Source organism: Mustela putorius, unplaced genomic scaffold, assembly GCF_011764305.1.
Source record: "Mustela putorius furo isolate JIRA1106 unplaced genomic scaffold, ASM1176430v1.1 tig00000210_pilon_pilon_pilon, whole genome shotgun sequence".
NCBI lineage: Eukaryota > Metazoa > Chordata > Mammalia > Carnivora > Mustelidae > Mustela > Mustela putorius.
The window spans coordinates 480,087-490,653 of NW_025421314.1; the positions used below are offsets into that span (position 1 = coordinate 480,087).

Below are 10,567 nucleotides of genomic sequence, written 5' to 3' on the forward strand. Positions count from 1 at the left end.
TTAACTAACAGTGAAAAGTTTTAGGACTAATTAATTAGATATGCTCAAGAACAAACACAAATGCAGAAAAGCAAAATATGTAAAATAGGTGTTAACAACTCTCCACACAACAAAATATGAGGTATTTTCCTCAGAAGCTTCCTCTCTCTCATTCCATCTTATATAAAAATGCTTCTCAAAATTAGAGAGACAATTTTCTTAAAAGCAAAAATGATAATACTTATTGACCATTGTTTTATGCTAGGTCCATTCTAAATATTCCCTACATATCAACTGATTTAACCCTCATTCTTTTTTTTTTTTTTAAGATTTATTTATTTATTTGACAGACAGAGATCACAAGTAGGCAGAGAAAGGGAGGTGAGAAGCAGGCTCCCTGCTGAGCAGAGAGTCCAATGTGCGGCTCAATCCCAGGACCCTGAGATCATGATCTGAGCCAGAGGCAGAGGCTTAGCCCACTGAGTCACCTAGGCGCCCCATTAAGCCTCATTCTAATATGTAAAAATAACTTTATAGATGTGGATACTGTAGTTCAGAGAAATTAACAAACTTGCCCAACATCATACAGCTAGCAATCTGTAAAATCAGGATATCAACAAAGTCGGTCTGGTTTTGGACTATGCTTATAACTTTTGAAGCTGTACTCAGGCATGGGCAACTCTCAAGATTTGATCGCTAGTCTCACTGTTTTACCTTGGAAAAATGAACCGCTAACTCTATGAACTTTGAAAAGGTAAAAAATACAACTAAAATTTATTACTATTTTATAAATAATGTATTTTGAAATGCCTTATTTTGAGACCTTATTTTGTGATTCCAATAACAGTCTGAAAAACACTAGTTTAATTACCATGCAGCTTACTATATTTTCCCCCACTGTATTTTTCTGCTCATTTTATTATTTTGGATTGATAATTTTTTGTCTCTCATCTGAGTTTTGTGATAAAAGAATGAAATTGTTAAAGTGCCTTTGAACTCAGCCTATAAATTAGATTTTTTTCAACTCTTGAACACTAGTAAGGCTATTGTTTACTAAATTGCTACATTTACTGCTGCAACCCTGTATTTCATTGTCTATTAATGTGACCAGTCTTCATTTTCAGTCCTTTGGAGAAATCAACTTCTTCAAAACTCAACCCATAAATTGCTTACTAGAGAAAATCAAAATTCAATTTTAGACATAAAACATACAGTTTTGGGATGCCGGAGCCTGGGTGGTTCAGTCAGTCAGGAATCTGCCTTTGGCTCAGGTCATGATCCCAGGGTCCAGGGATAAAGTCCTACATTGGTCTCCTTGCTCAGGGGGGAGCCTGCTTCTCCTTCTGTCTGCTGCTCCTGCTGCTTATGCATGCATGCTCTCTCTCTCTCTCTCTGACAAATAAATAAATAAAATTTTAAAACAAACAAAAAACCATATAGTTCTACATAGAGAAAAAAATCCAAGCTCAGGTGAACTAGAATATAATAATTAGACAAAAAAAAATATTGAGAGCAATGATAATTTAGAAATAAATTTTAAATTTTATTTAAATAAAATTTAAATAAAATAAATTTAAAAATTTAAATAATCATATCAACCATCCCAAATATTTTTAAAGTTTGTATTTAAATTTGTTAGTTAGGGGCGCCTGGGTGGCTCAGTGGGTTAAAGCCTCTGCCTTCAGTTCAGGTCATGATCCCAGGGTCCTGGGATTGAGCCCCGCATCAGACTCTCTGCTCAGCGGGGAGCCTGCTTTCTCCTCTCTCTGCCTACTTGTGACCTCTGTCTGTCAAATAAATAAATAAAATCTTCTAAATAAATAAATTTGTTCATTAATATTAATTAGTTTAATAAATTAGTTTCAGGTGCACAGTAGTGACTCAATACTTCCATACAACTCTTAAAGTTCATTGTAAGAAGTGTACTCCTTCACGTACACCATCTATTTAACCCATTCCCCCTCCGTCACCTCCTTTTTGACAACCATCAGTTTTTTTTCTCTATATTTAATAGTCTGTTTCTTGTTTTGCCTCTTTTCTCTCCATGCACATTTATTTTATTTCTTAAATTCTGCTTATGAATGAGATCATATAATATTTGTCTTTCACTGACTGACTTATTTTGCTTAATGTAATACACTCTAGTTTCATCCAAGTCATTGCAAATGGCAAGATTTCATTCTTCACTACAGCTGAGTAATATTCCAATTTGTATATACACACCACCTGTTCTTTATCTATTCATCAGTGAGTGGGCAATTGAACTGTTTCCATAATTTGGTTATTATAGATAATGTTGCTATAAACATTGAGGTGCATGTATCTCTTTGATTTTGAATTAGTATTTGAATTAGTCTTGTGAATGTATAGTTGTCTTGAAGAACTAAGAACTCTGCTAATAAATTTTCCTGGGGAGCCAAGTTTAAATAAAAATGTATTTCCATTCTAAGCTTTTTCTTTGTTTTCTTGCTATGGGGATATTTTTGTTTGTCCAAGATATGTCCAGATCACCATCACAATATTGGTACAAACATTAATATGTTATCATTTTATTTCAGATTCTGTAACAGAAGGGCCTATACTATCTAAGTAAAGGTATTTCTACTGAAAACGAAACAATGTAGCCAACTCTATTTTTATCCAGTTAACATTAAATTTCTTCTATGGAAATAATTACTTTTTAGTCATACAGCTTTAATATTTTAGTAAATTAAGAGTCTTAAAGTTAGAATTGGAAAAGTACTATTAGAAAAAAGAAAAGTACTATTAAAATACTTTAAAGGAAGGTACTTGTGATGATCACTGGATGTTATATGTGAGTGATAAATCACTAAATTCTACTCCTAAAATCAATATTACCTTATAAATAAAAACTTGAAACAAAAAATAAAATAAAATACTTTTAGAGCTTTGATCAATTTACATGTTACGAGAATCCTAAATTCTGTATAGAAAAAGTTTAAATGTTTCTCTCATTGCTTATCTATTCAGTAGAGTGATGTACTTTCTGTTATTAAACAAAAACTCTTTCTGTTATTATTTTTCCTTAGAGAATATAAGCTAGTCTTAATCACTTAATATCCCTTTGTTTCCCTGGTGGGTCTTTTGAATGTGGCTTTGATAGTGGGCTATGGTCTTTCTGCCTCTGATACAATTTGGGTGTTTGCAGGTCATTAAAAGGAACAACCAGCTATGACTTCACCAAGTTTATATCTATAAATATTACAGAGAATCAGAATTTTATCCAAAACTGTTATTATTGTTTAATTATAATATGCTAGAGAGGATGTGGGAGGAAAGCTGTTTCTTCTCTTTGCCTACTGGAGAGTTGGTGAGACCTATGAAAGAAGACCTAATTCTAACAATCTAAGAATTTTGCATGACCACATATGTCTAAGCAATTCAGCTACACACAGCTACGGGAATAGAAAGGCAAGATGCTGCATAGATTTTGCCTTGAATTGCTTTTCCTTATTGACAGAGAACTAGAAAATGAGTGGGAGTGGAAGTTCAAAGTAGTTGTACCTTTTGAGAGTTAGACATATTAGATGAGAATACAAAAATTCTGAATATATTGGGGGTTGAGGAAAAGAAATATATATATATATACATATATATATATATGTATATATATATATATACATTTTTTAAAAGACTTATTTATTTATTTGAGAGAGGGGCAAAAAATCTTAAGCAGACTCTGTGCTAAGCATGGAGCCTGACCCAGGGCTGGATCTCATGACCTTGATATCGTTACCTGAGCAGAAACCAAGAGTCAGATTTTAACCAAGTGTGCCACCCAGACACCCAGCAAAAATATATATATTTATATTTATATATATACATATTTTTTAAAGATTCATTCATGTATTTGAGGGTGTGTAGGATGGAGGGAGAAGGAGGAAGCAGACTATGTTCTGAGTGCAGAGCCCTCAATGTGGGGCTCAATCTCAGGACCCAAGATCATGACCTGAGCTGAAATGAAGAGTAAGATGCTTAACCAAGTGAATCACCCAGGCACCCCAATATATTTTTAATCTTTAGAAAAAAAGACTATAGGAAATTCTTCATGATCTGCCCAACAGCCAATTATTTCTCCTTATGAGAAAATGCTAACACTTCAGAATGATAATTACAAATATAATTAAAACAACATTTCCTGAAATGTTTAAGCTAAATGAGAAGAAATTATCAAAAGTTTTTTTTATCAAATTTCTTTCTTTGAAATTTGTTAACAAAAGACCTATCCCCTGGTAAAGGGTGTGTGTGTGAGTCTAGGTGAAGGCAAGAGCATGAACTAAATTACTCATCCTATCACTGTAGAAAAAAAAAAAAATAAAGTAAGATGGTCTAAGCAGAACTATGAGGTTTATTTTCATTTTATTTTGTTTTATTATTAAGAGAGAGGGAGAAAGAGAGAGAGAGGTTGGAGGAAGGAGACAGAGAGGAGAGAAAATCTCAAGCAGGTTTGATATCATGACCTGAGCCAAAATCAAGAATCTGACACATAACCGACTAAGCCACTCAGGAGCCCGGGAATTGTTAAGAAGTTTAGAGTAGGGGTTTCAAATTTATAAATTTGAAATATGCTGGGCATAAATACCATTCCTATGCACAAAGCCTTTACTACAAAGCTCACTTGAAAAAAATGAATGGCTATAGGTGTTATCATTGCAGGTTGAGGTATAATTACACATATTTTGCTTCTATTAATTCATCAAATGACAAAAATTGGATTATAGAATATGAAAATAAGAAATGGATTTTCCTGTTGTGCCTGCTTTCACCTGATGGCAAGCTGATGAGAAAGAAGCAGAATGTCCTCATAACTTGTTCACTTTCTGATTTATTTTCAAGGTTATTGTATCATAAATTATCTGCTTTGTGTATTTTGGGCAGTAGGGATTGGAAAACCTTTTCTATTGTACTACACTCCTATTTTCACACCCTAAAAAGAGGATCATTTCACTTCATCTTTTGGATTTACAAAGATTAGAGGGCCCCTACCTACACCCAGGAGTATGGGATTTTTCCAAGGAATTAAAAATGTGTACTTCCAGGGGTGCCTGTGTGGCTCACTCGGTTAAGTGTCTGACTCCTGATTGCAGCTCAGGTCATGATCTCAGGACTGTGAGATGAACTGGCAAGTCTGGCTCTGTGCTCAGGGGGGAGTGTCTCCTTGAGATTTTCTCTCTCCCTCACCCTCTGTCCTTACCCCCTGCACTCTCTTTCTCTCTTTCTAAAGTAATGAAATAAATAAATAAATAAATAAATAAATAAATAAGCAAACAAACAGATCTTTTAAAAAATAAAATAAAAAAATAAATATGTGTAGTTCCAGCATCTTCTCTCTTACCTTGTAGTTGCAAAATAGAAGAGAAAAGTTGAAGTATAATTTCTTTCTTTATATTATACAGCAGGAAAAATTCTTCCTCTATCCTTTAAGGTCTCCCAGCTGCACCAAGAAATTTACATGAGACAGACACATAGGAGTAAAAAATTATTAATATGCACATGGAAGCCCAATAATGAAAATGAGATCTAAAGAAGTGACAAAGGCAGGCTGTTTTTATACTTTTTAGACAAAAAGACAATAAATTTGTAAGAACTTGACAGGATAAAGAAAACAGATGTTTGGGAGATTTAATGGAATTTGGGCAGAGGTAGCAATTAGAAAAAAGTATCAAGGTTTGTTTCTGCAGCTTTCTCAGCTTTAAAGTTTCTATCTCTGGTGATACGGATGCCTTTTTATGTCTCAGTACAGGGAGAGTACATTTCAAATGAGGTATTTATTTCCTCAGAAAAGGGTCTGAGCTTCCTTGAATTGGGTATTTCTTAAGTAGTTTCTATTTTAAATAAGCAACATGCCAAAGTGGCACATTTGAGGGTAGCCTGCCCTTGGCTCCCATAGTACACTTTCTCTTCTAAAGAATAACTAACTTCAGGACTATGTAGTTGTCCTAAAAGGCATGGACTGATCAGTTTAGGCCAATTTCACTCTAAACAAAGGGCCAGTGCTTCCCCCTCTTGTCTTGTTTCCTGACCTTTATTTCCATTTGTACTAATGTTCCAGGGTGGGGTTTTTCCCCATTTGTATTATTATTATTATTTTAAAGATTTTATTTATTTTTTTAAGACAGAGAGAAAAGAGAGAGCGAGCATGTGCATGAGTAGGGAGGAGGGACAGAAGCCGACTTCCCGTTGGGCAGGGAGCCAGATGCAGGGCTCCATTCCAGGACCGTGGAATCACAACCTGAGCCAAAGGCAGCCCCTTAACCAACTGAGTCACCAGTCACTGGGGTGCCTCCTTTTTTTTTTTTCTTTTCAATTTATAATTTTATTGTTCTTCCTTTCGCTAATAAGAATAAGAGTCAAGTTAACAAATAATTGCTTTCATATAGGTTAAGTAGTTAGAGCGTGCATTATACTTACAGATCATTTCTCAGATTTGGCTTAATACTTAATACTTTGCAATGTTTATCCCAGCTCACTTCAGTTCTTGAGTTACTGAGATTCAAAATTAAAGCCCACCTGTAAGTGAAATATGACTTTGCCTGTCATTATGCTCTGCATTTAGTTCTCTGCAGAGAGTTGTTGTTTATTTGAGGCTGCATTTATAGTATATGTAGTATGGGCACCAAATCTGATCAGGAGAGGAAACTGTGGAGTGGGGGGGGTAGAACAGCTTGTCCTTTTAATTTCATAACTAAGTCCAATTTGAGAATATAAACAGTCATTTTAGATAATGCTCAATCTTTTGGAAGATAATTGCTCCACTCAGTTCATATTTTATTCTTTTTCTAGCTCCAGTCAGGGAGACGTGTGATCACCTGACCTCATAGTGGAAAAATAAATGAATCATCATTACCTTGATGTATTCTCTGAATCCTTTCTGACCAAGTTGCAAAATGGCCAGTCTGGTAAGTGGGGGTGGCTGGCCTGGTCCCATCCGGGGCGTCCTCACAGGTTTACTGCTGGCTTTTGTGGGCAGAATTACTGTCTTTCTCAGAGGGATCAGGAAACTAAAACCTGCTCATTTAGCTTCCTTGGCCTTAGCCAACATGCAACTCCACACTTATGTTATGCCCTTAGTACCTATTATAAGGTCATCTCACTGCGCCTGGACAGTCTTCATGGCAAGCCAACTAGCTCCTAAATTAATATCAGTGTTGTACAGGGAAGTGACTAGAGGGCAACATCTTCCTGCCTGACTATATTTCTCTGCTTTTTTTTTTTAAATTAGAAAAATTGTATTTACTTAGAAGCATTCAGAATATCAACAAAACATCGGCAACTTTTTTTTTCCTTTTCCATTACAGGGTGGTATTCAGTTAACAGAACAATTACTTTGTGCAAGCTGCATCAGAGACAACTAAAGATGAAAACACTGCCATCCCCATACATAACTAATCCGTACTGGGCATCAACAAGAACCCGTTGTTGGTTACAACAGGTTGAAAGTTACGCTGTAACTTTCCATACTGATTTATCATCCCCACACTGTCCCAGCCAGGCACAGTTAGTGGCCACTGAAAATACCACCAGGACAGGGCTATCTAAAGATACATTCTGTAGTGTGTTAACATACAAAAACAAACAAACAAACAAACAAACAAACAAAAAAAGACACTGTAAGGTTTAAAAACAAATCTTACACAGACTTACATTTCTTTTTTCTTCTTTCTCTGTTTTTTTTTTTTTTTTTTTTTTTAAAGGAGTTGGGTACAGGGGGCAGGGTGGGGTTGTAAAATGATTTAGAGACAGGAAACAAAACAAAACAAAACAAAACTGCGGTAGATCCAATTTTACCATCATCAACTTCTTCACCTTCCTCCTCCTCATCCTCTTTATCTTCCTCGTCTTCCTCCTCTACCTTCTTTTTCATGCTTTTTTCAGCCTTGACGACTACCTTTTCTGCTGCCTGCATCAGGCTTCCCTTTAGCTCGGTATGCAGCAATATCCTCTTCATATTTCGCCTCCAGCCTAGCAGCCTTCCTCGCCAGAGGCTGCCGGCGGTCTGTGGCCGTGTTCCCACCGCACGTCTCTCCCCGTTTCTCCGCAGCACATCAGCAGAGAAGCCTGGATGCTCTCCTTTGATCTGGGGGCGATGCTTAGAATAAACTGAGAAAATGGCGAAATGGGTGCACTGAGACCCTTGAACTCTCTTCTGTTTCCCCTTAAGAGGGCTGTGTTTTCATTTCTCTTTAGCAGACGTGGTCTTGCATCTCTCTGATCACTTCTGGGCTGACTCCGAGAAGCTGACCAAAGACTCTCGGTGCTTAGTTTTGTGCTCCTCTGAGAAGTTTGGGCAAAGAATGCATATGATGATAATTTGTCTCTGGGCTTCTTAGGCTGTCCTTTGCCCTAGCTTACTTACTTTCCACAGCAAAACCCAAGAGTCGCTTAGGGCTGGCCTCGCTCACTTGCCCCCTTGCTCTCTGGAGCTCAACAGGCTGCAAAGCTCTCTGCCTTCTTAATTCGTCTACCAAGGCATCAGGTGAGTCTCTCTCCGCATAAACATCAAACCACAACCTCAGGAGCAAATGTTGAGGCAACAATAAGAGCAACGCTGAACAATTAGCTCAAAGAAAAATCATTATGTAAACGGGCTGTGGGAATCCACATCTGGGACTAATTTTTTTTTTTTCTTCCTCCCAGGGGGTAGGTTCTCTTGCTGAAGATATGTAGATTATACGAATAAATTATGTTTTTTCTCCACATATGACTTGCTGAGAGAGTAAATTTGTGACTCCCAATACATTTATAATTGTTGTTTACTTCTCTAAAACTTCAAAATGGCCCTGTTTGTGTTTGCATCTATGAGAGCTATTTTTTGGCGTTAAGTGTTTTAGACTCCAGAAAGGATTAAAAACATTAGTTTTTTGCATCCAGACAAGCACAGACCATACTCACCATTAACTATTGTTTAATTCTATCACAACAGTTGTAAAAAAGTGATACCAAATTAGACCCACCACAAAAAGGAAGATTTGATAACATCAGAATGAATTTTATGTTAAATGACATTTAACATGGAAAATTATCCCCTGGAGTGAACCAGCTGTTTACTCTCACTGATATCAGATTGAAAAAAATAATCCAACTTGTAGATACATACCACCATGGGCAAGAATTGGTTCATAGCTCTCCCAATGCTCATAGCAACAATTTACAAGGTAAATTTCCTTCCAGCTGAAATTTAAAACCATATTTATTGAAACAAATAAATTTCCAATTATGAACATTTGAATAAGATGCACAGATTAACTTGTTTAAAAATATAATTTCCGGGATGCTTGGGTGGCTCAGTCATTTAAGCATCTGCCTTCAGCTCAGGTCATGATCCTGGGGTCTTGGAATCAAGTCTGGCATCCTGCTCCCTGCTGAGTGGGGAGCCTGCTTCTCCCTCTGTCTGCCACTCCCCCTGCTTGTGCGCTCTCTCTCTCTCTCTGACAAATAAATAAAGTCTTAAAAATAAATAAAAAATACATAAAAATAGAATTTCCCTTAGAAAAACAAATCTAAGCATAATTCCGCATGATGTAATGAATTAGCAGATTAATCTTGTCCTCTAATAGATGACCATGCAGTTACAGAATATAGAAGCCTATCTCAGTACAGAATCTCTGTAGAGATTCTTGAAGTACCAAGTGCCCAGTTGCTCAATAAATGCTAATTGGCAAAGATGATAATATGTTAACTCATTTCCCAAAGGGTCTTCTTATTCCCTGTTGTTTTTCACATCCGTCTACTTCAAACTTTGAAAGGGAAGAAAAATGTCAATAATCATGAGAAGTATAACATTTTCTACAATTTGTGAAATTAAGAAATCTCTCACATTTTAATTGCACAAACCCATATACAAATGCACACACCATTCAGTGCTGTTAATTAGTTTCTAATTATTAACTTTGAAAAGCCTCTCCTCTCTTTAAATTATAACAGACACTTCAGAACTTACTTGGCTGAAAAGAAAAATGAAGAAGAAGCCTGATCTTCTGTTCATTAGCTTTGGCATGATTATTCCTTCTATTGTACAATATAGTCATTTAGAGCTGGTCTTACATGGTCCGTGGGATACTATTGCTTTGGTTGGCAACAGTAATATGAAGGAAGTTACATGAATCTTATTGATACTACTAGAGACTGGTGCTTCATTTTCAGCTGCATTCACTTTATTTTCAGTTATTGCCTCTCTGGTTTATGTTTGCAGAATATTTTCCTTGTCTCCTCCTTGTCCCTTCAGAGAATCACAGCATAGCAAAGTGTCCCTACCTTAGGTAACAATATGAGGAGAAAGGCAAGGGTGTTTATGCCATCTTCATGCTTTATTGCCATTACCCTGTGGGCATCTTCTCTCCTTTTAATCTGATCTCTTTTGTGTTTTGGTTACCAGAGGTAAAAGGAGAAGCAGGTATTGTCTTTAGTAATTTACACAATCCTGTTCTCTCATTTCCCTCAGGTTTCTCCCCTTGTATATATATCAACATGAAAGCAAGTTCAAAGGCTTTTTTGGCTGTTAGAATACTGGTTTCCTTTCACCTGGATAGGTGATTTTTGTGCTTGTGGGTTCTGGATTCTGGGAGAA

General features: G+C 36.3%; 1 pseudogene; it reads right to left on the minus strand.

The window, feature by feature from the left end:
* Window positions 1-7,385: 7,385 nt before the first annotated feature.
* Window positions 7,386-10,317, minus strand: LOC101683593 (annotated as a pseudogene).
* Between the last annotated feature and the right edge of the window lie 250 nt (window positions 10,318-10,567).